The sequence below is a fragment of the Oncorhynchus nerka genome, linkage group LG21 (assembly GCF_034236695.1).
Source record: "Oncorhynchus nerka isolate Pitt River linkage group LG21, Oner_Uvic_2.0, whole genome shotgun sequence".
Classification (NCBI taxonomy): Eukaryota; Metazoa; Chordata; class Actinopteri; order Salmoniformes; family Salmonidae; genus Oncorhynchus; species Oncorhynchus nerka.
Genome location: NC_088416.1, coordinates 12,354,040 through 12,381,231, shown reverse-complemented (window position 1 = coordinate 12,381,231; position 27,192 = coordinate 12,354,040). Strand labels below are relative to the sequence as shown.

Here is a 27,192-nt window from a genome sequence, read left to right as displayed (position 1 = left end):
TAATTTTGTCTGTCATAGTTGAAGTGTACCTATGATGAACAATTACAGGCATCTCTCATCTTTTTAAGTGGGAGAACTTGCACAATTGGTGGCTGACTAAATACTTTTTTGCCCCACTGTATGCCCCGATAAATAAAATGAGAATTACAAACAGGTTCAGCCCCTGGTTCGAAGGTGATCTGGCAGAGTTACTCCACCTCAAGAAATGCATTTAGTGAAAGGCTCGGCACACGCGTACTCAGGCTGACTGGCTCGCGCTCAGGCAAATGAGAAATAAGTGCACTCAGGAAGGCCAAAGTTACTTACTTTAAGGAGCAGTTCTGGAAAACATTTTTTTTCACCTTTATTTAACCAGGTAAGTTAGTTGAGAACAAGTTCTCATTTACAACTACCTGGCCAAGATAAAGCAAAGCAGTGTGACAAACAACACAGAATTACATGGAATAAACAAGCATACAGTCAATAACACAATAGAAAAAAGGAGTCTATATAGTGTGTGCAAATGGCATGAGGTGGTATGGCAATAAATAGACCATAGTAGCAAAGTAATTACAATTTAGCAGATTAACACAGGAGTGATAGATGAGCCGATGGTGTGCAAGTAGTGATATTGGTGTGCAAAAGAGCAGCAAAGTAAATAAAACAATATGGGGATGAGGTAGGTAGATTGGGTGGGCTATTTACCGATGGACTATGTACAGCTGCAGCAATCGGTTAGCTGCTCAGATAGCTGATGTTTAAAGTTAATGAGGGAAATGTTAGTCTCCAGCTTCAGAGATTTTTGCAATTCGTTCCAGTCACTGGCAGCAGAGAACTGGAAGGAGGCCAAAGAGGTGTTGGCTATGGGGATGACCAGTGAGATATACCTGCTGGAGCGCATGCTAAGGGTGGTTGTTGTTATCGTGACCAATGAGCTGAGATAAGGTGGAGCTTTACCTAGTATAGACTTGTAGATGACCTGGAGCCAGTGTGTCTGGCGACGAATATGTAGCGAGGGCCAGCCGACTAGAGCATACAGGTAGGTCGCAGTGGTGGGTGGTATAAGGGGGTTTGGTAACAAAACAGATGGCACTGTGATAAACTGCATCCAATTTGCTGAGTAAAGAACTGGAAGCTATTTTGTAGATGACATCGCCGAAGTCGAGGATCGGTAGGGTAGTCAGTTTTACTAGGGTAAGTTTGGCGGCGTGAGTGAAGGAGGTTTTGTTGCGAAATAGAAAGCAAATTCTAGATTTGATTTTGGATTGGAGATATTTGATAGGAGTCTGGAAGGTGCGTTTACAGTCTAACCAGACACCTAGGTATTTGTAGTTGGTCACACATTCTAGGTCAGAACCGTCCAGAGTAGTGATGCTAGTCAGGCGGGCGGGTAGCAAGCTGTTAAAAAGCTTGCATTTGGTTTTGCCAACGTTTAAGAGCAGTTGGAGGCCACGGAAGGAGTGTTGTATGTCATTGAAGCTCGTTTGGAGGTTAGTTAAGTGTCCAAAGAAGGGCCAGATGTATACAGAATGGTGTCGTCTGCATAGAGGTGGATCAGGGAATAATCCGCAGCAAGAGCAACATCGTTGATATATACAGAAAAAAAAGTTGGCCTGAGAATTTAACCCTGTGGTACACCCATAGACTGCCAGAGGTCCGGACAACAGGCCCTCCGATTGTACACACTGAACTCTATCAGAGAAGTAGTTGGTGAACCAGGCGAGGCAGTCATTTGAGAAACCAAGGCTATTGAGTCTGACGATAAGAATACGGTGATTGACAGAGTCGAAAACCTTGGCCAGGTCGATGAAGACGGCTACACAGTACTGTCTTTTAATCGATGGCGGTTACGATATCGTTTATTACCTTGAGCGTGGCTGAGGTGCACTCGTTACCGGCTTGGAAACCGGATTGCACAGCGGAGAAGGTACGGTGGGATTCGAAATGGTCAGTGATCTGTTTATTAATTTGGCTTTCAAAGACTTTAGAAAGGCAGGGCAAGATGGATATAGGTCTGTGACAGTTTGTGTCTAAAGTGGCACCCCCTTTGAAGAGGGAGATGACCGTGGCAGCTTTCCAATCTTTAGGGTTCTCAGACAAAATGAGAGGTTGAACAGACTGGTAATAGGAGTTGCAACAATGGCAGCGGATCATTTTACAAAGAGAGTGTCCAGATTGTTGAGCCCAGCTGATTTGTACGGTTCCAGGTTTTGCAGCTCTTTCAGAACATCTGTGATCTGTATTTGGGTGAAGGAGAAGCTGGGGAGGCTCGGGAAAGTAGCTGCTAGGAGTGTGGAGCTGTTGGCCGGGGTTGGTGTAAGCCAGGAGGAAATAATGGCCAGCCGTAGAGAAATGCTTATTGAAATGTTCAATTATCATGGATTTATCAGTGGTGACCGTGTTACCTAGCCTCAGTGCAGTGGGCAGCTGGGAGGAGGTTCTCTTATTCTCCATGGACTTTAGTGTCCCAAAACTTATTGGAGTTAGAGCTACAGGATGCAAATTTCTGTTTGAAAAAGCTAGCCTTTGCTTTCCTGACTGACTGTGTATATAGGTTCCTGACTTCCCTGAACAGTTACATATCGCTGGGACTATTCGATGCTATTGCAGTCCACCGCAGGATGTTTTTGTGTTGGTCAAGGGCAGTCAGGTCTGGAGTGAACCATGACCTAGATTTGTTCTTAGTTCTACATTTTTGAAAGGGGCATGCTTATTTAAGATGGTGAGGAAATTACTTTTAAAGAACGAGTAGGCATCCTTGACAGACGGGATGAGGTCATTATCCTTCCAGGATACCTGGGCCAGGTCGATTAGAAAGGCCTGCTCGCAGAAGTGTTTTAGGGAGCGTTTGACAGTGATGAGGGGTGGTCATTTGACCGCGGACCCATAGCGGATGCAGAAAATGAGGCAGTGATCGCTGAGATCCTGATTGAAAACAGGATCTCAAGACCTGGAGAATAAAACCTGCTCCTCACAGCTGCCCATGTCCCTTAATGTGGATGATGTGGTTGTTACTGACAAGAAGCACATGGCTGAGCTTTTTAAATCACCACTTCATTAAGTCAGGATTCCTATTTCACTCAGCCATGCCTCCTTTCCTGTCCAATATTTCCTCATCTCCCACCCCTTCCAATGCGACTAGCCCCGCTACAAAGTTTCTCCCTGCAGGGGTCACTGAGTCCAAGCTGCTGAAGGAGCTCCTTAAAACTAGACCCCAAAAAAACACCTGGGCCCTGTTTATCAAAAATGTTGGGGAAAAAACATGTCAATGATCAACTGACCGGCTTTCTTGATGTCTATAGTATTCTCTCTGGTATGCAATCTGGTTTCCGCTCAGGTTATGGATGTGTCACTGCAACCTTAAAAAGGTCCTCAACGATGTCCCCTTTGCCCTTGATTCTAAGCAATGTGGTGCTGCTCTTTTTATTGACTTGGCCAAAGCTTTTGATACGGTAGACCATTTCATTCTCGTTGGCCAGCTAAGGAGTATTGGTTTCTCTGAGGGGTCTTTGGCCTGGTTTGCTAACTACCTCTCAAATCAAAGTTTATTTGTCACGTGCGCCGAATACAACAGGTATTCGGCGCACGTGAATAACCTGTACAGTGAAATGCTTACTTACAGGCTCTAACCAATAGTGCGGAGACAAAAAAGTGTGTGTGTGTGTGTGTAGGTAAGTAAAGAAATAAAACAACAGTAAAAAGAGTAGCAAGGCTATATACAGACACCGGTTAGTCAGGCTTATTGAGGTAGTATGTACATGTGGGTATGGTAAAAGTGACTATGCATATATGATGAACAGAGAGTAGCAGTAGCATAAAGAGAGGGGTTGGCAGGTGGTGGGATACAATGCAGATAGCCCGGTTAACCAATGTGCGGGAGCACTGGTTGGTCAGGCCAACTGAGGTAGTATGTACATGAATGTATAGTTAAAGTGACTATGCATATAAGATAAACAGAGAGTAGCAGCAGCAGCGTAAAAGAGGGGTTGCAAATAGTCCAGGTAACCATTTGGTTACCTGTTCAGGAGTCTTATGGCTTGGGGGTAAACACTGTTGAGAAGCCTTTTTGTCCTAGACTTGGCACTCCGGTACCGCTTGCCATGCAGAACAGTCTATGACTGAGATGGCTGGGGTCTTTGACAATTTTCAGGGCCTTCCTCTGACACCACCTGGTGTAGAGGTCCTGGATGGCAGGCAGCTTTTCCCAAGTGATGTACTGGGCCGTACGCACTACCCTCTGAAGTGCCTTGCGGTCGGAGGCCGAGCAATTGCCGTACCAGGCAGTGATGCAACCGGTCAGGATGCTCTCGATGTTGCAGCTGTAGGAAGCGCTCTCATCCATTTATATGCAGATGATACTGTCTTCTACTCAGCTGGCCTCTCCCAGGATTTTGTGTTAAACGCTCTACAACAAAGCACTCAGTGTCCAACAAGCTGTGTCTGCCCTTAACCCTGTTCTGAACACCTCCAACACAAAGGTCATGTGGTTTGGTAAGAACCTCTCCCCACAGGTGTGATTACTACCTCTGAGGGTTTAGAGCTTGAGGTAGTCACATCATACAAGTACTTGGGAGTATGGCTAGGCGGTACAGTGTCCTTTTCTCAGCACATATCAAAGCTGCAGGGTAAAGTTAAATCTAGACTTGGTTTCCTCTATCGTAATCGATACTCTTCCACCCCAGCTGCCAAACTAACCCTGTTTCAGATGACCATCCTAACCATGTTAGATTACGGCGACGTAATTTATAGATCGGCAGCTAAGAGTGCTCTCGAGCGGCTAGATGTTCTTTACCATTCGGCCATCAGATTTGCCACCATTGCTCCTTATAGGACACATCACTGCACTCTATACTTGTGTAAACTGGTCATCTCTGTATATCTGTCGCAAGACCCACTGGCTGCTGCTTATTTATAAAACCCTCTAAGGCCTCACTCCCCCTATCTGAGGGCGGCAGGGTAGTCTAGTGGTTACAGCGTTGGACTAGTAACCGGAAGGTTGCAAGTTCAAATCCCTGAGCTGACAAGGTACAAATCTGTCGTTCTGCCCCTGAACAGGCAGTTAACCCACTGTTCCTAGGCCGTCATTGAAAATAAGAATTTGTTCTTAACTGACTTGCCTAGTTAAATAAAGGTAAAAAATGTATATATATCTACTGCAGCCCTCATCGTCCACATACAACACCAGTTCTGCCAGTCACACAAAGCACACACATCCCTGGGTCGCTTGTCTTTTCAGTTCACTGCAGCTAGCAACTTAAATGAGCTGCAAACACTCAAACTGGACAGTTTTATCTCAATTTCTTCATTCAAAGACTCAATCATGGACACTCTTACTGACAGTTGTGGCTGCTTTGCATGATGTATTGTTGTCTCTACCTTCTTGCCCTTTGTGCTGTGTCTAATAATGTTTGTACCATGTTTTGTGCTGCTGCCATGTTGTTACCATGCTGTGTTGTCATGTGTTGCTGCCATGCTTTTGTTGTCTTAGGTATCTCTTTATGTAGTGTTGTCTCTCTTGTGATGTCTTGTCCTATATATTTGATTTAATTTATGTTTAATCCCAGCCCCGTTCCCACAGGAGGGGTTTTGGTAGGCCGTCGTCGTAAATACGAATTTGTTCTTAACTGACTTGTCTAGTTAAATAAATAATAAATGCATTTTTAAAAACTCAACTAGCCTATGGGCGTGACAGGCCCAGATCAAATTTGTGCGAATGCGATTCTGCATGATTGCTGCGTCAACATTTTTAAACACGTGAACCCTCACAGTAGTCTATATTGTATGTAGGTCTTTAACTTCAGGCCATATGACAAAACAAATTAAATGAAGCCGCAGCGTCTTTTACCTGACAATCCAATTTGATGTTCCGTTTGAGTCTTCTCTTTCTCCAATGGCAATACCCCAAACGCAATAGACTAAATATATCGTTCCAACTCCACCACCAAGGTGACGAGGTCTAAAAACCAAGCAATCAGCCTCACGAGAATAAGCTACTGAGAAGCGTCAGAAACATATTTGAAATCCATTATGGGCTTTTTGTTGCAAAAGTTTAAAAAGCGGCGAATTGCTTCACAGTCCCATTGAACGACACCGAAAATGGATGCGGACGCTCCGGGAATAATTACAGTCAATTGGAAGCCCGACATATTCCATTATGAGCCTCTCTTCCAAAAACAAACACGAGGTGGCGACAAATTAACACTTCCGTTTGGTTTTCAAAATAAAAGTCCCCTTATCCAACAACACATGCAAAGTCATTCTGCAAACTGTGACTTTCAGTGTCCACAGGCATTTTGTAAAGTGTTATTTTATTTATTTCCTATTAGTTACACCTCATTGGAATCATTGGAACACATCTGTTTTATTTACTTGAAATCTTTAAGGACAAAAATATATATTATTTCAACTAAAAACGAGTCCAGTAAGCTCACCAAAAACAAATGTTATTTGTATGGAAGTTGCAAATTACAAAGTGGCAACTGCAGATCATACTGCTTACTTAGGGAGTGCCACTTCCACCCGCTTTGGCTTCTACCCAGCTCAAACTCAGGACCTCTGCCTCGCAAGCACACATGACCGCCCTCCTAGAGCATTCCAACCCATTGCACTGCCAAAAAAAGGCCTATTTCAATAGTGCAAGGGATGACACTTTCAGGCTGAGAAGTGAGTTTCACAGATCCCCATCTGCTACGTATGCAATAATAGATCAGTATATCAGTAACCATAACCAAAAAATAAAATTAAGACTAATGATAATGTAAATTAACCACTATGATCATTTTTACACTCATCCATATTAGGCTACCAGAAGACTGCTGTTTTTGAACATTAATGTAGCAAATTCAAGGGTAAGCCCAATTCGGGACTTTGACTATTACACCTCTCGATGAGGTCACTAGTTGTTGTACAAAGATCTCTACATGCTTACTGAATGCTACTGCCATCCCTATGTTTCGATGGCCTCACCATCCCACTTCCAGTTCTAACACCAGTGTAGAGAAAATGGGGAGTAGCCCGACCAGGACACAAACCCAGGTTACTGCTACTGTAGTAGTCCAAAACTTTAATTGTTACACCAAGAGGTCCGAACTTTCTGATGAGATATTTAATCATTTTTTTATGGTGTGTCCCTTTCGGGAAATGTGTCTTGCATCTCAACAAACAACAGCACAGTATCACCAATAAGTGCAATTAATACATACATAAATCACAACCAACTACAGCAGACATGTGGACACAGTTCGGAATTCAGTTCTGGTGGGGGGGAGCAATTGATTTTTACTGGTGGGAATGAATGATTTCTAGGCTCTGGTGGTTTTGTGAAGATCGACTCTGCATCGGCGGGATGATGGTATGAGCTGGTACTCCTGGTTGAGTGGGTGTGTCCGGTCGGTGGCAATTCTCGCTCCTGCCCTTAGTACTCTCTCCAAGAACAGCATTTCCATGTTCTTGATATTAACAGATTTACTATTATGTGTATAAATATATATTTTTTTAATGGATAGCTGATTGTACCAAGCTTGGAAACAGAAAGTGGCAACACTCTAAGCAAAGGATGTGTAGAATATGGTTGTTATTCTTTTATTGACCTGATATTTAATTCATCTCCTCATGAAATATAGTCGTTGTTGTCCCTTTTTGTACATCTGTTCTGTGTTTGCAGTCCAGGAAGGTTTTGAGTCCATTGTAAACTCAGCAACCCTTAAACACTGTTTCCCATGCTTGTTCAATGAACCATAAACAATTAATGAACATGCACCTGTGGAACGGTCGTTAAGACACTAACAGCTTACAGAAGATAGGCAATTAAGGTCACAGTTATGAAAACTTAGGACACTAAAGAGGCCTTTCTACTGACTCAGAAAAACACCAAAAGAAAGATGCCCAGGGTCCCTGCTCATCTCCGTGAATGGGTGGAATGTTATCAAATATATCAAACACATGGTTTTGCATGTGTTTGATGGCATTCAATTTGCTCTGTTCCAGACATTATTAAGAGTCGTCCTCCCCTCAGCAGCCTCCACTGCTGTGAAGGACCTCGTCGTTACTCTGGACCCCTTTCTCTTTTTTTGACGGACATATACAAAATGTTTCATGAACAGCATTTTTCCAACTTCGTAATTTATTTCATCCAAACTTTTTGTCCAAAAAAATGATGCAGAAAAACGAATCCATGCTTTTGTCACTTCAAGATTAGAATACTGCAATGTTCTACTCTCTGGTTACCCGGATAAAGCACAAAATAAACTTTAGCTAGTGATAAATAGGGTTGATAAAATTTTGACTGGAGCCCAACATTTTATCATATTACTCTACACTGGCTACCTGTTAGGGCTAAGGCTGATTTCAAGGTTTTACTGCTAACTTACAAAGCCTTACATGGACATGCTGCAAGGAGGCATGAGAACTGCCGATGTGGCCAGGGCAATAAATTGCAATGCCTGAAACGCGAAGACAGCGCTACAGGGAGACAGGACGGACAGCTGATCATCCTTGCAGTGGCAGACCACGTGTAACAACACCTGCACATCCGAACATCACACCTGCGGGACACGTACAGGATGGCAACAACAACTGCCCGAGTTACACCAACTTGATAGGAGTCCATCTGTGGTAAAGTCGATTGATTGGACATAATTGGGAAAGGCACACACCTGTCTATGTAAGGTCCCACAGTTGACAGTGCATGTCAGAGCAAAAACCAAGCCATGAGGTCGAAGGAATTGTCTGTAGATCTGGGGAAGGGAAGGGTACCTAAACATTCCTGCAGCACTGAAAGTCCCCAAGAGCACAGTGGCCATCATTCTTAAAAGGAAGAAGTTTGGAACCACCAAGACTCTTTCTAGAGCTGTACGCCCGGCCAAACTGAGCAATCGGGGGAGAAGGGCCTTGGTCAGTGAGGTGACCAAGAACCCCATGGTCACTCTGAAAGAGCTCCAGAGTTCCTCTGTGGAGATGGGAGAACCTTCCAGAAGGACAACCATCTCTGCAGCACTCCACCAATCAGACTTTTATGATAAAGTGGCCAGACGCAAACCAGTCCTCAGTAAAAGGCACATGACAGCCGCTTGGAGTTTGCCAAAATACACATAAAGGACTCTCAGACCATGAGAAACAAGATTCTCTGGTCTGATGAAACCAAGATTGAACTCTTGCGTCACGTCTGGAGGAAACCTGGCCCCATCCCTACGGTGAAGCATGGTGGTGGCAGCATCAGGCTGTGGTGATGTTTTTCAGCGGCAGGGACTGGGAGACTAGTCAGGATTGAGGGAAAGATGAATGGAGAAAAGTACAGAGAGATCCTTGATGAAAACCTGTTCCAGAGTTCTCAGGACCTCAGACTGGGGTAAAGTTTCACCTTCCAACAGAACAACAATCCTAAGCACACAGCCAAGACAACACAGGAGTGGCTTCGGGACAAGTCTCTGAATGTCCTTGAGTGGCCCAGCCAGAGCCTGGAATTGAACCCAAATACAGTTGTGACAACCTTGTAGTGTCATACCCAAGAAGACTCAAGGCTGTAATCGCTGACAAAGGGTCTGAATATATATGTAAATATTTCCATTTTTATTTTTAACACATTTGCACACATAAAAAAAAACACTGTTATTGGTCCAATTTGTAAGTCGCTCTGGATAAGAGCGTCTGCTAAATGACTTAAATGTTAAATGTAAATGTAATTGGTTTGTCGTTATGGGGTATTGTGTGTAGATTGATGAAGAAAAAAAACTATTTCATCAATTTTATAATAAGGCTGTAACGTAACAAAATGTGGAAAAGGTCAAGGGGTCTGACTACTTTCCAAATGCACTGTAATTGACAAAAGATCAGAATTGGGCTGTGTAAGGCAGCTTTAGTAACAAAGGAAGTAAGCTCAATTGTTCATGATTTTATTCACCCTGAAATAAGACTTTATTATTACACTGATAAGTGATAAACCACTCACTGCCAAGAATTCTACAATCTGTGAAGAGCAATTATAAATATAAAATTGTAAACATTTCTTTTGTCCCAATTCGGTGTAACTACTGTACATGATGTCAGATTTTGCCTGTCTTTCAATCTTTAGAACACTTTGTAAAATACATGTTTTAACATTTTCTTTAGAAAGTCACCTAATCAAAACAGTAGTTTGATAGCCCATGTACTCTACTTATTACTGTTGTGTTTTATTTATTTTTACATTGACGTAGAAAATTGCACTGAGAAAATCGACATTGAAGTCTTCAGCCTACCCTGGAAGCCTGTGTTTCAGACATAAGGAAGTGGATTGCGGCAATGTTTTACTTTTAAACTCGAACAAAACAGAGACGCTAGTTCTAGGCCCCAAGAAACAAAGAGATCTGCTGTTTGATCTGATCATTAATCTCAATGGTTGTACAGTCGTCTCAAATAAAACTGTGAACAGGAGGTTGGTGGTACCTTAATTGAGGATGACAGGAAATGGTAATGGGGTTGGAGCGGAATGGGTGGAATGTTATCAAATATATCAAACACATGGTTTTGCATGTGTTTGATGGCATTCAATTTGCTCTGTTCCAGACATTATTATGAGTCGTCCTCCCCTCAGCAGCCTCCACTGCTGTGAAGGACCTCGTCGTTACTCTGGACCCCTTTCTCTTTTTTTGACGGACATATACAAAATGTTTCATGAACAGCATTTTTCCAACTTCGTAATTTATTTCATCCAAACTTTTTGTCCAAAAAAATGATGCAGAAAAACGAATCCATGCTTTTGTCACTTCAAGATTAGAATACTGCAATGTTCTACTCTCTGGTTACCCGGATAAAGCACAAAATAAACTTTAGCTAGTGATAAATAGGGTTGATAAAATTTTGACTGGAGCCCAACATTTTATCATATTACTCTACACTGGCTACCTGTTAGGGCTAAGGCTGATTTCAAGGTTTTACTGCTAACTTACAAAGCCTTACATGGACTTGCTCCTACCTATCGCTCTAATTTGGTGCTGCCATACAGTACATACCTATGGTCACAAGACTCATGCCTCCTTATTGTTCCTAGAATTTCTAAGCAAACATCTGGTGGCAGGGCTTTCCCCAATTTTTATGGAATGGCCATGTCTTGACCTTTAAGTCTTTACTGAAAACTCATCGCTTCAGTAGGTCTTACGATTGAGTTTAGTCTTGACCAGAGGTGTGAAGGGGAATGGCAAGGCACTGGAGTAACAAACCACCATTGCTGTCTCTGCCTGGCAGGCTCCCCTCTCTCCACTCTGACCCTATTACGGGGGCTGTGTCACTGGCTTGGTAGTGCTCTCCTATGCCGTCCCTAGGAGGGGTGCATCACATCGTGCCAGGCTTCTATCTGCTATGCTCAATTTGAGTGGGTTGAGTTACTGACGTGATCTTCCTGTCTAGTTTTGACCTGTCTCAGTCTCCAGGATCTACAGTTGAAGTTGGAAGTGTATATACATCTTAGCCAAATACATTTAAACTCAGTTTTTCCCAATTCCCGATCCTAGTAAAAGTTAAACAATTTAAAGGCAATACTACCAAATACTAATTGAGTGTATGTAAACTTCTGACCCACTGGGAATGTGATGAAAGAAATAAAAGCTGAAATAAATAATTCTCTCTACTATTATTCTAACATTTCACATTCTTAAAATAAATTGGTGATCCTAACTGACCTAAGACAGGGAATTTCTACTATTTAATAACAGGAATTGTGAAAAACTGAGTTTAAATGTATTTGACTAAGGTGTATGTAAACTTCCGACTTCAACTGTATGTCTATCAGTGGTATGAATACTTGGTTGAACTTTGAGGATTTCGTCCGGCTTTTTGGAAGCATCCTGCCATAGGCCCTACCACTCCCAGTGTTTCACTAACAGAGATGCTAATGCTGGCTCTGGGGTAGTAAAAAAACATATATATACATTCTTGGTCATTGTCTCTAAAGAAAAATGGCTTCTCTCTGTTTGTTAGCTTAGCTTCTAATGCAAAGCTAGCCATTCTTGTACAAGAATGTTCACTTCAAGCATTAAAAAAGGTCCTCTTCAATTCGAGAATGGGGGTTTACTAACGACGTCTCATGTTCAACCCGATCTGCATTTCTTGCGAGCAATGTTACTGGAACACGCAGTTACATAAATAAATACTCGCCATGTCTACTCATGCGCCTGAAGCCAAAAAGACAGAGAGATAATACTTCACTTCGGCCAAACAATATGTCTTCTCAAATGTCCCTAAATCAGCTGGCCCTTACTCTATGTCCTAGCTCTGGAAATTTCATTTGTGCACCAAATTTGATAGCAATAAACTTTTTGAAGATGTGGAATGTTTTTGTGACCTTTAATTTCAGCTCATCAAAGCAAAGTTTATTTGTCACGTGTGCCGAATACAACAGGTGTAGACCTTACAGTGAAATGCTTACTTACAGGGTCTAACCAATAATGCAAAAAAGGTATTAGGTGAACAATATGTAAGTAAAGACATAAAAACAACAGTAAAAAGACAGTGAAAAATAACAGTAGAGAGGCTATATACAGTAGCGAGACTATATACAGACATCGGTTAGTCAGGCTGATTGAGGTAGTATGTACATGTAGATAAAGTTAAAGTGACTATGCATATACTGTATGATGGACAGAGAGTAGCAGCAGCGTAAAAGAGGGGTTTGGGGGGGCACACAATGCAAATAGTCCGGGTAGCCATTTGATTACCTGTTCAGGAGTCTTATGGCTTGGGGGTGAAAACTGTTGAGAAGCCTTTTTGTCCTATACGTGGCACTCCCGTACCGCTTGCCATGCGGTAGTAGAGAGAACAGTCTATGGCTGGGTTCTTTGACCATTTTTAGGGCCTTCCTCTGACACCACCTGGTGTAGAGGTCCTGGATGGCAGGCAGCTTAGCCCAGTGATGTACTGGGCCGTACGCACTACCCTATGTAGTGCCTTGCGGTCGGAGGCCGAGCAATTGCCGTACCAGACAGTGATGCAACCAGTGAGGATGCTCTCGATGTTGCAGCTGTAAAACCTTTTGAGGATCTGAGGACCCATGACAAATCTTTTCAGTCTACTGAGTGGGAATAGGCTTTGTCGTGCCCTCTAAATGACTGTCTTGGTGTGCTTGGACCATTCTAATTTGTTGGTGATGTGGACACCAAGGAACTTGAAGCTCTCAACCTGCAGCCCCGTCGATGAGAATGGGGCATGCTCGGTCCTCCTTTTCCTGTAGTCCACAATAATCTCCTTTGTCTTGATCATGTTGAGGGAGAGGTTGTTGTCCTGGCACCACATGGCCAGGTCTCTGACCTCCTTCCTATAGGCTGTCTCGTCGTTGTCGGTGATCAGGCCTACCACTGTTGTGTCATCGGCAAACTTAATGATGGTGTTGGAGTCGTGTCTGACCGTGCTGGCACGATAGAAATAAGCTTTTTGAAGAGATTTTTCCCCCTCTGGTTGCACATTTAACATGCTTATATCAATTTGGTGAAATTTAAGTTTCCCTGCATTAAAGTCTAGGAGCGTCGCCTCTGGGTGAGCATTTTCTTGTTTGCTTATATGGGAATACAGCTCATTCAATGTTGTCTTAGTGCCAGCTTCTGACTGTGGTAGTGTGTAAAACAGCTACAAAAGAATACATCTAGATAGGTAGTGTGGTCTACAGATTATCATGGGATACTTTACCTGAGGCGAGCAATAGCTTGAGACTTCCTTAGATATCGTGCACCAGCTGTTATTTACAAAAATACATAGCCCGCTGCCCCTTGTGTTACCTGACGCCGCTTTTCTATCCTGCCGGTGCAGCGTATAACCAGCCAGCTGTACTGTTGATAGTGTCGTCGTTCAGCCACGTCTCCGTGAAGCATAAGATATTATAGTTTTGAATGTCTCGTTTTTCTTTTCATCTTACGCATAGGTCATCTATTTTATTGTCCAAAGACTGCACGTTTGCTAGCAGAAAGGAAGGAAGTGTTTTTTTTCTTCGATCACCTCTTTTTCTCCGCCTCCTCTTCACGCAAATCATGGGTATCTGGGCCTGTTCCCGAGAAAGCAGAATATAATTAGCGTCAGCCTTGTCAGACTCGTTAAAGGGAAAAAAGGATTCTGCCAGTGCGTAGTGAGTAATCGCAGTCCTGATGTCCAGAAGTGATTTTCTTTCATAAGGGACGGTAGCGGCAACATTATGTACAAAATAAGTACAAAAATAAGTTACAAACAATGCAAATAAACAAACAAAAAAACACAAGGGGTTGGGGGCACATAAAACGTCTGCCTTCTTCTCCGGTGCCATCTTAGCCAAGTACTGGTGTTGTGAAGTGGAAACATCTAGGAGCAACAAGCGGTAGGCCACACAAGCTCACAGAAAGTTTGTGTTGTGTAAAAATAGTTTGTGCTTGGTTGCAACACTCACTACAGAGTTCTAACCTGCTTCTGGAAGCAACGTCAGCACAAACAAGAACTGTTCGTCGGGAGGTTCATGAAATTGGTTTCCATGGTTGAGCAGCCGCACGCACACAAGCCAAAGATCCCCATAAGCAACGCCAAGCGTCGGCTGGAGTGGTGTAAAGCTCGCCGCCATTGGACTCTGGAGCAGTGGAAACGGTTTCTCTGGAGTGACGAATCACGCTTCACCATCTGGTAATCTGAATCTGGGTTAGGCAGATGCCATGAGAATGCTACCTGCCCGAATGTATAGTGCCAACTGTAAAGTTTGGTGGAGGAGGAAAATGGAGGAAAATGGTCTGAGGAAAATGGTCTGGGTCTGTTCTTGATGGTTTGGACTAGGCCCCTTAGTTCCAGTGAAGGGAAATCTTAATGACATACAATGACATTCTAGACGATTCTGTGCTTCCAACTTTGTGGAAACCGTTTGGGGAAGGCCCTTTCCTATTTCAGCATGACTTGACTGGCCTGCACAGAGCCCTGACCTCAACCCCATCGAACACCTTTGGGATATATTGGAACACTGACTGCGAAGAAGGGCTAATCGCACCACATCGGTCCCTGACCGCACTAATGCTCTTGTGGCTGAATGGAAGTCCCTGCAGCAATATTTTAACATCTAGTGGAAAGCCTCCCCAGAAAAGTGGAGGCTGTTATAGCAGCAAAGGGGGGAACCAACTCCATATTATTGCCCATGATTTTGGAATGAGATGTTCGACGAGCAGATGTCCACATACTTCTGGTCATGTAATGTACATTTTCCTTATAACCCTCTTCTTTTTCTGTGGTGTTTGTGATGCACCGGCACTTCTGCTTCGTCCCCCCAAACTGTCCTCAACCTCCATTTAAAGGAGAAACACAATCAGGTGTGGTCAGTAACTAATTAGTGGGTGTGACCCAAACACCTGAATACAATTAACTAAGCAAGGCAGTAGGCAGGTTTCCATTGACCCAGGTTTATTAGACAAAAGTAATGTTGAAAAAAAAAACATTGCGACAATGTGTCAACAACATATTTTATCTGTTCGATGGGGGTGGACTTGTCTTTTGTCTAACTATCTTTATTGCGACAAATGATAATAGAAATTGTGTTTTTCAAATAAATAATGATTGCAGAATATTTTGAAGGTATGCGGGGCACTTGATGTCATCACGTAACTATAAAGCTCACCTCCACATTTAATTCTAAATGTCTACTAAATCTTTTTTTGTTCTGATTTTCAGGAATGCCTGAATTGCTTCTCCTTGCTTTTCTGGTTGGCTGGATACAAGTTTCACCATCCAATAATTTCAGTTCTAAATGAAAATTATTTGAATATGTCAAATATTTGTCAATTTTTGTTTTCTATCTATTGCTGACTTTTGCAGGCAACCTGAGACATGAAAAAGACAGGTGGGAGGGGGCATACAGGCTGTTGACAATTTATTAATGCACAACTTGCATTAGGACCTTCTAACCGGCATGTTTGCATGTGCAGGTTATACTTGGAATTTTTATGTTTGTGCTTTTCTTTTTAACTAATTTTGGTGTTCAATTTATGTGTTGTTTTATAAACCATTATCTGTGCTCATGCAAATGACTGATTAAACAAATCATTACTTACAGTGAGGCAAAAAAGTATTTAGTCAGCCACCAATTGTGCAATTTCTCCCACTTAAAAAGATGAGAGAGGCCTGTAATTTTCATCATTAGCGGAGTAATATTGTCAATTTTTCCTCACTTAGTAGGACACATACACACAGACACACACAACTGGACAAACATGCAAGTGCACGGACATACACACACACGCACACGCACGCACACTCACACCATTTCCCATGTATCTGTCATGGCACACCTGTTAGTATAAAGCTTTACCTGCCAGTACATTTACATTTACATTTAAGTCATTTAGCAGACGCTCTTATCCAGAGCGACTTACAAATTGGTGCGTTCACCTTAAGACATCCAGTGGAACAGCCACTTTACAATAGTGCATCTAAATCTTTTAAGGGGGGTGAGAAGGATTACTTTATCCTATCCTAGGTATTCCTGAAAGAGGTGGGGTTTCAGGTGTCTCCGGAAGGTGGTGATTGACTCCGCTGTCCTGGCGTCGTGAGGGAGTTTGTTCCACCATTGGGGGGCCAGAGCAGCGAACAGTTTTGACTGGGCTGCGCGGGAACTGTACTTCCTCAGTGGTAGGGAGGCGAGCAGGCCAGAGGTGGATGAACGCAGTGCCCTTGTTTGGGTGTAGGGCCTGATCAGAGCCTGGAGGTACTGAGGTGCCGTTCCACTCACAGCTCCGTAGGCAAGCACCATGGTCTTGTAGCGGATGCGAGCTTCAACTGGAAGCCAGTGGAGAGAGCGGAGGAGCGGGGTGACGTGAGAGAACTTGGGAAGGTTGAACACCAGACGGGCTGCGGCGTTCTGGATGAGTTGTAGGGGTTTAATGGCACAGGCAGGGAGCCCAGCCAACAGCGAGTTGCAGTAATCCAGACGGGAGATGACAAGTGCCTGGATTAGGACCTGCGCCGCTTCCTGTGTGAGGCAGGGTCGTACTCTGCGGATGTTGTAGAGCATGAACCTACAAGAACGGGCCACCGCCTTGATGTTAGTTGAGAACGACAGGGTGTTGTCCAGGATCACGCCAAGGTTCTTAGCGCTCTGGGAGGAGGACACAATGGAGTTGTCAACCGTGATGGCGAGATCATGGAACGGGCAGTCCTTCCCCGGGAGGAAGAGCAGCTCCGTCTTGCCGAGGTTCAGCTTGAGGTGGTGATCCGTCATCCACACTGATATGTCTGCCAGACATGCAGAGATGCGATTCGCCACCTGGTCATCAGAAGGGGGAAAGGAGAAGATTAATTGTGTGTCGTCTGCATAGCAATGATAGGAGAGACCATGTGAGGTTATGACAGAGCCAAGTGACTTGGTGTATAGCGAGAATAGGAGAGGGCCTAGAACAGAGCCCTGGGGGACGCCAGTGGTGAGAGCGCGTGGTGAGGAGACAGATTCTCGCCACGCCACCTGGTAGGAGCGACCTGTCAGGTAGGACGCAATCCAAGCGTGGGCCGCGCCGGAGATGCCCAACTCGGAGAGGGTGGAGAGGAGGATCTGATGGTTCACAGTATCGAAGGCAGCCGATAGGTCTAGAAGGATGAGAGCAGAGGAGAGAGAGTTAACTTTAGCAGTGCGGAGGGCCTCCGTGATACAGAGAAGAGCAGTCTCAGTTGAATGACTAGTCTTGAAACCTGACTGATTTGGATCAAGAAGGTCATTCTGAGAGAGATAGCGGGAGAGCTGGCCAAGGACGGCACGTTCAAGAGTTTTGGAGAGAAAAGAAAGAAGGGATACTGGTCTGTAGTTGTTGACATCGGAGGGATCGAGTGTAGGTTTTTTCAGAAGGGGTGCAACTCTCGCTCTCTTGAAGACAGAAGGGACGTAGCCAGCGGTCAGGGATGAGTTGATGAGCGAGGTGAGGTAAGGGAGAAGGTCTCCGGAAATGGTCTGGAGAAGAGAGGAGGGAATAGGGTCAAGCGGGCAGGTTGTTGGGCGGCCGGCCGTCACAAGACGCGAGATTTCATCTGGAGAGAGAGGGGAGAAAGAGGTCAGAGCACAGGGTAGGGCAGTGTGAGCAGAACCAGCGGTGTCGTTTGACTTAGCAAACGAGGATCGGATGTCGTCGACCTTCTTTTCAAAATGGTTGACGAAGTCATCTGCAGAGAGGGAGGAGGGGGAGGGGGAGGAGGATTCAGGAGGGAGGAGAAGGTGGCAAAGAGCTTCCTAGGGTTAGAGGCAGATGCTTGGACTTTAGAGTGGTAGAAAGTGGCTTTAGCAGCAGAGACAGAAGAGGAAAATGTAGAGAGGAGGGAGTGAAAGGATGCCAGGTCCGCAGGGAGGGCGAGTTTTCCTCCATTTCCGCTCGGCTGCCCGGAGCCCTGTTCTGTGAGCTCGCAATGAGTCGTCGAGCCACGGAGCAGGAGGGGAGGACCGAGCCGGCCTGGAGGATAGGGGACATAGAGAATCAAGGGATGCAGAAAGGGAGGAGAGGAGGGTTGAGGAGGCAGAATCAGGAGATAGGTTGGAGAAGGTTTGAGCAGAGGGAAGAGATGATAGGATGGAAGAGGAGAGAGTAGCGGGGGAGAGAGAGCGAAGATTGGGACGGCGCGATACCATCCGAGTAGGGGCAGTGTGGGAAGTGTTGGATGAGAGCAAGAGGGAAAAGGATACAAGGTAGTGGTCGGAGACTTGGAGGGGAGTTGCAGTGAGGTTAGTGGAAGAACAGCATCTAGTAAAGATGAGGTCGAGCGTATTGCCTGCCTTGTGAGTAGAGGGGGAAGGTGAGAGGGTGAGGTCAAAAGAGGAGAGGAGTGGAAAGAAGGAGGCAGAGAGGAATGAGTCAAAGGTAGACGTGGGGAGGTTAAAGTCGCCCAGAACTGTGAGAGGTGAGCCGTCCTCAGGAAAGGAGCTTATCAAGGCATCAAGCTCATTGATGAACTCTCCGAGGGAACCTGGAGGGCGATAAATGATAAGGATGTTAAGCTTGAAAGGGCTGGTAACTGTGACAGCATGGAATTCAAAGGAGGCGATAGACAGATGGGTAAGGGGAGAAAGAGAGAATGACCACTTGGGAGAGATGAGGATCCCGGTGCCACCACCCCGCTGACCAGAAGCTCTCGGGGTGTGCGAGAACACGTGCAAGTCCAGTACAAGTCTATGGGTGTAACCTGTGTGAGCAGACAAACTGGGAACCTATCTGAGCAACATTTCTCTGGGTGGTAGGTAGAAATATAAAATGCACAGAATAATTTAAGATTAATTTATTGTATCTAACCCCAACAGGTATAATTCACAATTATACAATCATAATGCATCATAACACTTGTCATAAGCATGTACAAACAAATGTACAGTGTCTATAAACTGTCGCAGATAGGGTAGTGTATAACACTATGGGCTGGTATCCCAGACACAGATTAAGCCTGCCAGAGAACCTGAGGGGGGCTGAAACTGTGGACATTTTTAAAAGAGATCTTAAAATCACACCTTTTTGACTTTGCTTTTCTTAGTGTCGTTTTAGTCATTCAGTTTTTATTGTTATCCTTTAGTTTTTTTTATCCTCGTTTGTTGTGTAGTAAATATTTCTGTTTTTATTTTCATTGGTTTTATTTGTTTTTTCTCCATCAAAAGCACATTATTTTGCATTCCATGTCTGAAATGTGCTGTATAAACAAAGCTTGATTTGATTTGATTTAGTCCTAGACTAAAAAGGGTGCTCAATGGTTAATCTCCAGTGAAAGAACTTGAATTACAAATGCAATGTCCCAACATTAGCTGGATTCATGCATTGATGCCAGCAGGAGATTTTCACATAAATTCAATTAACAGTCCTTGTCTTTATCCCAACTTCCCAAGTCAAGATTCCACTCCTAACAACTACCATATGTCTCTCGCTGTACTTTGGTCCTGTCCAGTTGTGTGGTCCGTCACTCTAAAATGAAAGGCACCAACCTTGCGCCAGCTGAGTCACCAAAACCAGGTTCATACAAGTTCATGTGTGTATGTGTTTCTGTGTGTGTGCCTGCCTGACTGCTTGTGTGTGCGTGCATGCATGCATGCGTGTGTCAGTGTGTCTATCCGTGTGTGTGTGTGTGTGTGTGTGTGTGTGTGTGTGTGTGTGTGTGTGTGTGTGTGTGTGTGTGTGTGTGTGTGTGTGTGATCTTCTTCCAGTGAAGCCCCAGTGGTATACAAAAGCAGTGGTATACAAAAGCAGTGGTATACAAAAGCAGTGGTATACAAAAGCAGTGGTATACAAAGGCAGTGGTATACAAAAGCAGTGGTATATAAAGGCAGTGGTATACAAAGGCAGTGGTATACAAAGGCAGTGGTATACAAAAGCAGTGGTATACAAAGGCAGTGGTATACAAAGGCAGTGGTATACAAAGGCAGTGGTATACAAAAGCAGTGGTATACAAAAGCAGTGGTATACAAAAGCAGTGGTATACAAAAGCAGTGGTATACAAAGGCAGTGGTATACAAAAGCAGTAGTATACAAAGGCAGTGGTATACAAAGGCAGTGGTATACAAAGGCAGTGGTATACAAAAGCAGTGGTATACAAAGGCAGTGGTAAAGGCAGTACAAAGGCAGGTATACAAAGGCAGTGGTATACAAAGCAGGCAGTGGTATACAAAAGCAGTGGTATACAAAAGCAGTGGTATACAAAGGCAGTGGTATACAAAAGCAGTGGTATACAAAAGCAGTGGTATACAAAAGCAGTGGTATACAAAAGCAGTGGTATACAAAGGCAGTGGTATACAAAAGCAGTGGTATACAAAGGCAGTGGTATACAAAGGCAGTAGTATACAAAAGCAGTGGTATACAAAGGCAGTGGTATACAAAGGCAGTGGTATACAAAAGCAGTGGTATACAAAAGCAGTGGTATACAAAGGCAGTGGTATACAAAGGCAGTGGTATACAAAAGCAGTGGTATACAAAAGCAGTGGTATACAAAAGCAGTGGTATACAAAGGCAGTGGTATACAAAGGCAGTGGTATACAAAGGCAGTGGTATACAAAAGCAGTGGTATACAAAGGCAGTGGTATACAAAGGCAGTGGTATACAAAGGCAGTGGTATACAAAAGCAGTGGTATACAAAAGCAGTGGTATACAAAGGCAGTGGTATACAAAAGCAGTGGTATACAAAAGCAGTGGTATACAAAAGCAGTGGTATACAAAGGCAGTGGTATACAAAAGCAGTGGTATACAAAGGCAGTGGTATACAAAGGCAGTGGTATACAAAGGCAGTGGTATACAAAAGCAGTGGTATACAAAGGCAGTGGTATACAAAGGCAGTGGTATACAAAGGCAGTGGTATACAAAAGCAGTGGTATACAAAAGCAGTGGTATACAAAGGCAGTGGTATACAAAAGCAGTGGTATACAAAAGCAGTGGTATACAAAAGCAGTGGTATACAAAAGCAGTGGTATTACAAAAGCAGTGGTATACAAAAGCAGTGGTATACAAAAGCAGTGGTATACAAAGGCAGTGGTATACAAAAGCAGTGGTATACAAAGGCAGTGGTATACAAAGGCAGTGGTATACAATGGCAGTGGTATACAAAAGCAGTGGTATACAAAGGCAGTGGTATACAAAGGCAGTGGTATACAAAAGCAGTGGTATACAAAAGCAGTGGTATACAAAGGCAGTGGTATACAAAGGCAGTGGTATACAAAAGCAGTGGTATACAAAAGCAGTGGTATACAAAGGCAGTGGTATACAAAAGCAGTGGTATACAAAGGCAGTGGTATACAAAGGCAGTGGTATACAAAAGCAGTGGTATACAAAGGCAGTGGTATACAAAAGCAGTGGTATAAAAGCAGTGGTATACACAAAAGCAGTGGTATACAAAAGCAGTGGTATACAAAGGCAGTGGTATACAAAAAAAGCAGTGGTATACAAAAGGCAGTGGTATACAAAGGCAGTGGTATACAAAAGCAGTGGTATACAAAGGCAGTGGTATACAGTGGTAAAAGCAGTGGTATACAAAAGTATACAAAGTGGTATACAAAAGCAGTGGTATACAAAAGCAGTGGTATACAAAAGCAGTGGTATACAAAAGCAGTGGTATACAAAAGCAGTGGTATACAAAAGCAGTGGTATACAAAGGCAGTGGTATACAAAAGCAGTGGTATACAAAGGCAGTGGTATACAAAGGCAGTGGTATACAATGGCAGTGGTATACAAAAGCAGTGGTATACAAAAGTGGGCAGTGGTATACAAAGGCAGTGGTATACAAAGGCAGTGGTATACAAAGGCAGTGGTATACAAAAGCAGTGGTATAAAGCAGTGGTATACAAAGGCAGTGGTATACAAAGGCAGTGGTATACAAAGGCAGTGGTATACAAAAGCAGTGGTATACAAAGGCAGTGGTATATACAAAAGCACAAAGGCAGTGGTATACAAAGGCAGTGGTATACAAAAGCAGTGGTATACAAAAGCAGTGGTATACAAAAGCAGTGGTATACAAAAGCAGTGGTATACAAAGGCAGTGGTATACAAAAGCAGTGGTATACAAAGGCAGTGGTATACAAAGGCAGTGGTATACAAAGGCAGTGGTATACAAAAGCAGTGGTATACAAAGGCAGTGGTATACAAAGGCAGTGGTATAAAAGGCAGTGGTATACAAAAGCAGTGGTATACAAAAGCAGTGGTATACAAAGGCAGTGGTATACAAAAGCAGTGGTATACAAAGGCAGTGGTATACAAAGGCAGTGGTATACAAAGGCAGTGGTATACAATGGCAGTGGTATACAAAGGCAGTGGTATACAAAAGCAGTGGTATACAAAGGCAGTGGTATACAAAAGCAGTGGTATACAAAAGTGGCAGTGGTATACAAAAGCAGTGGTATACAAAAGCAGTGGTATACAAAGGCAGTGGTATACAAAAGCAGTGGTATACAAAAGCAGTGGTATACAAAACAAAAGCAGTGGTATACAAAAGCAGTGGTATACAAAGGCAGTGGTATACAAAAGCAGTGGTATACAAAGGCAGTGGTATACAAAAGCAGTGGTATACAAAGGCAGTGGTATACAAAGGCAGTGGTATACAAAAGCAGTGGTATACAAAAGCAGTGGTATACAAAAGCAGTGGTATACAAAAGCAGTGGTATACAAAGGCAGTGGTATACAAAAGCAGTGGTATACAAAAGCAGTGGTATACAAAAGCAGTGGTATACAAAAGCAGTGGTATACAAAGGCAGTGGTATACAAAAGCAGTGGTATACAAAGGCAGTGGTATACAAAAGCAGTGGTATACAAAAGCAGTGGTATACAAAAGCAGTGGTATGCAAAAGCAGTGGTATACAAAGGCAGTGGTATACAAAAGCAGTGGTATACAAAAGCAGTGGTATACAAAAGCAGTGGTATACAAAAGCAGTCGTCACGATTAACAGTTTTTAATGAAGCCAGCAACGCAAATAATTAATCTCACTGATTGACAGTATACAGGTATTATCGCATGTTGACTAACCAATCGCATTGAAATTAGATTAAATCTAGTCATGATCAGTTTCATATATTTTATTCAGTTAAATTTAGTTGATTGGCTTGATAGCTCCATTGACGTTGTTGGTTGGGGAAACTGGTCCAGCCAGTTGGTAGCTAGCTATTGTTAGTTCAAATAAAGCAAAATGATGAACTAATGTGAAAGTGCAATTGTAAACTATAAAGTTTAAACCCACCATTGCTTAATTCACTAATGAGGTCTCGTTCGTGGTAGAACGTGGCAGTCATTGCACTTTAAAACCCACGCCCACCGTGACGTATAGCACCGCCCACTGGCCGAAATGGCTTGAAAAACATGTCCCTTCAAGCATGGTGAGTGATTGCCAGTAAAGGACTCAGTGGATCAGCCTATCAGGCAAGGCACGGGCGTAGCTCTCTGGTCAGGGCTGAAGTTAAGCACAGAGTTTCTGGCCATCTAATCATCTACCCGTACCCTCTCTCACGCTTACCCTCCTCACCTTTTCTTATCCTCATTCTCACACTTGATCAGGGTTGAGTGAGATCCATTTCAACCCATTTAATGCAAGACATTAATACACTAATTGGAAATTGCCCATAACTTCAAGAATAAGATGTATGCTTAACAATAAGATGTATTCCTCTCAATAAGATTTTTTTCTCAGTTCAAACCTATTGAATTTCAATTAAAATGCTGTATTTACTCAGTTCAAATGGAATTGACCGCAATTGAGTTGAGTGGAAACGTATGCATGTGCTGCAGGTGCACTATGGTCATTGAGCTTCTGCTCGATTAACTAAATCCATGGGAACTCTAAGTTTACATACCAGAGGAAAACTTTTACACAGTCTCTGGGAGTTTTAGGGAGTCAGTGAGACCATCAACGTGGATTGGACAGACACATCTCTGGCTTTCTGGTCAGTACTTTTTATTTACATGGTCCAGACAGTCCTGGGGGTGTACAGCCAGGACCACACATTTTTCTCCCCAGCCCAGCACTAATACAACTAGATGATTCAACTAGGTGATCATCCAGCCCTTGGCTAAATGAGGTGTGTTAGTGCTGGGCTGGAACAAAAATGATCTTGTCACCATGTGGATACCTGCACAGACATTACCCCTCTCTCGAAGCTGTCTGTCTGTTGTCTGCTCTGTCTGAGCAAGCCGGGGGGGAATCAAATCCTGATAGTTAGGACACCCAAGTTTAGATTCCTTCCAGAGTTAATTCCAGTTCAATTCATGTCTGTGGATTTTGATATGGAATTTCTTCATAAGAATACGACGTACGACGCACTATATAACTAGAGTTGAGATGGAATAGACCCAGACCCTGATTCAAACAATAGCCAATCAATACCATGTATTTGCTACATAATGATAAAGGCAATGGAATGAACACACATATGAAACTCAACCTCAAAGTCTATCACATTCATAGATTCTCACCTTGGAGAAAATAGAAAACTTTCAAGCAGTTAGTAACTCTCCTCCCCCCATCCCGGCGATGGTATCTTCCTACCTAACGCCATTCAGATAACCAGCTGGTGTCTTTAGCCTATTCCCCTGGGGGTGGAACCTGAAGAAGCACCAGCTTACAGGGTTCCCACACTGTCAGACAATGAGGGGTGACCTGCCACGGGTTAGCAACGCTCACGACCCCCGCAGACAACAAAGACACACCACACAGAGATAAGTGGCAAGGATAGGAGAGAGAGAAGTAAATGATAGGAGCAAGATTATTTCCTACCACTAAGCAGGCATGGCTGTGATACTCTTCAATTACCTCGTTGTATATAGTTTACGCACTCTGTCTCTATTCTCTCCTCTATTCATTTCACTTTTACCCTCTCTCTCTGTCCCTCTTTCTCTCTGTTTTGCTCTTTGAATCTCTCTGTTGCCCCCCCATCTCACTCAATCTTTCATAATATTTATCTCACAACCTGTCCATCCATCTTCCATAGTTACACGTTCTCTATGTCCCTCTCCTTTCCCAGTCAGTAAAATACTCAGTCATTCCATGTAGCTAAAGTATGGGTCACTTGACTTCAAAATAATTCAGTTGCCGGGTAAGATAAAGTGAAAATGTATAATACTTACAGATTGTATAGTTTTGGAGGGAAGAGTTGTTGTGATGGGGGGGATCTATACAGTTATATATCTCAATATTATTTTGAATTATACATTTTTTTCTTCTTCTCGGTAGCGTTAGTTAACGCTAGTTGGCTGAACCTGCGCCAGAACTAGATTAATTATGGCTCTTTCTTGTCTCTGCAGCAGGCATATAGGGAGCAATATGTTTGGAACATGAAATTGCAAGAAACTCGCAGTATCGAATTGCAATACGTAGAGAATCGTTAGAATTGCAATACGTATCGTATCGGCACCTAAGTATTGTGATAATATCGTATCGTGATGTTCCTGGCAATTCCCAGCCCTGCAAGAAACCCCTCCTCAAAACCAACATTTTCACTTCACGCCATTAAAAAGGCAAAAATGAAGAAAGAAAGAAATGAAAAAAGGAGATGGGATCAGGTGATTTGTCTTCTCTTTCAGGGATGAATAGTTGCCGCCCACTCTCTGCATGCAGACTTCTCACCGCAAAATATAATATCTCTGGGAAACTTTGCTGGTAAAATGATAATAGCTGATTTTCTGATGATTCACCAATGGCAATGGCTCTCTTTGGTTTTTGTCTTTTCGAGAATAGGTGTAGCTGTGGCAAAACAACCTATTAGATTAAAGATTGATCTATTCTAAATTATGAGGGCATTGTCATTGGTGGAAGACTTTCTTGGTGCGGCCAAACGCCTTGAAGTTAACCCCTTGACATTTGGCTGGTTAGTATGAATGATGACTGTATTTTAGACTGGAATTCACCGTGGGAACAAATGTGAGAGTGGGCTGATTTCCACAAGAAAGACACTTGTCAAGACACTTTTACTAGGCTAAAAGGCACAGTTAAGACCACATGAGTTTGGTGGCACCTTAACTGGGGAGGATGGGCTTGTGGTAATGGCTGGAGTGGAATTTGTGGAATGGTATCAAGTACATCAAACACATGGTTTCAATATGTTTGATGCCATTCCATTTGCTCCGTTCCAGTCATTATTATGAGCCGTCCTCCCCTCAGCAGCCTCCACTGGTTAATACTATGTGTACTTCCAAGTCTTCACAACAATGAAATGGCGAAATGCTACAATTTAGGGGCAGTGTGCACCAAGTTTGGCTAATTAGCCTACCTCCTATAAACAAAGAGAGCCCCTGAACTGTCTTGTCATATGGCAATGAAAGGAACAGCGCCATCTTCTGGAAAACCAAGTCACTCCTGCAAGACGATGCACACACGCTGTCTTAAAACTTCTTACCCACGTTCATTTTCCTTATGACAAGCCAGAACAAGGTCAAGCCCCTCTCCTAAAAGCCCCCTGATGCAATGTTGAGTAAGTGGTTTCATAAAAAATATTCCACTGGAATTGCATCGGGAAAATGAACTGTATGTAATGTGATACGTAGCGAACCTTGTTAGACACAGAATTTCATGGCGGGATCATGGATATAAGAGCTATTTGGCCATACAGCTGGGTGGTAAAATCAACAAATTGATGCAGGGAAAATATTTTCTATGCCCCTGTTCTCTTGCTCGTTGGAATGAATGATGGTACGGTTAGTTCTATGGAACAGAGATACTTCTATTTTTATTTCTGGCCAATGGTGTTGGAGAAGTAGCTGTGGTTTCAGAATGTAGTTACAACACAATACAAATTGATGTCACATTTCAAACCATGAATAGCCTCA

General features: G+C 43.4%; 1 protein-coding gene across 1 annotated transcript in view; it reads right to left on the bottom strand.

Moving 5' to 3' along the window:
- Positions 1–6,117, bottom strand: part of LOC115103929 (CSC1-like protein 2) — a 106,716-nt gene extending 100,599 nt beyond the window's left edge. The window contains exon 1 of the mRNA XM_065006314.1: positions 5,825–6,117. The gene's annotated coding sequence lies outside the window, so the exon portion shown is untranslated. The remainder of the gene's footprint in view (positions 1–5,824) is intronic.
- Between the last annotated feature and the right edge of the window lie 21,075 nt (positions 6,118–27,192).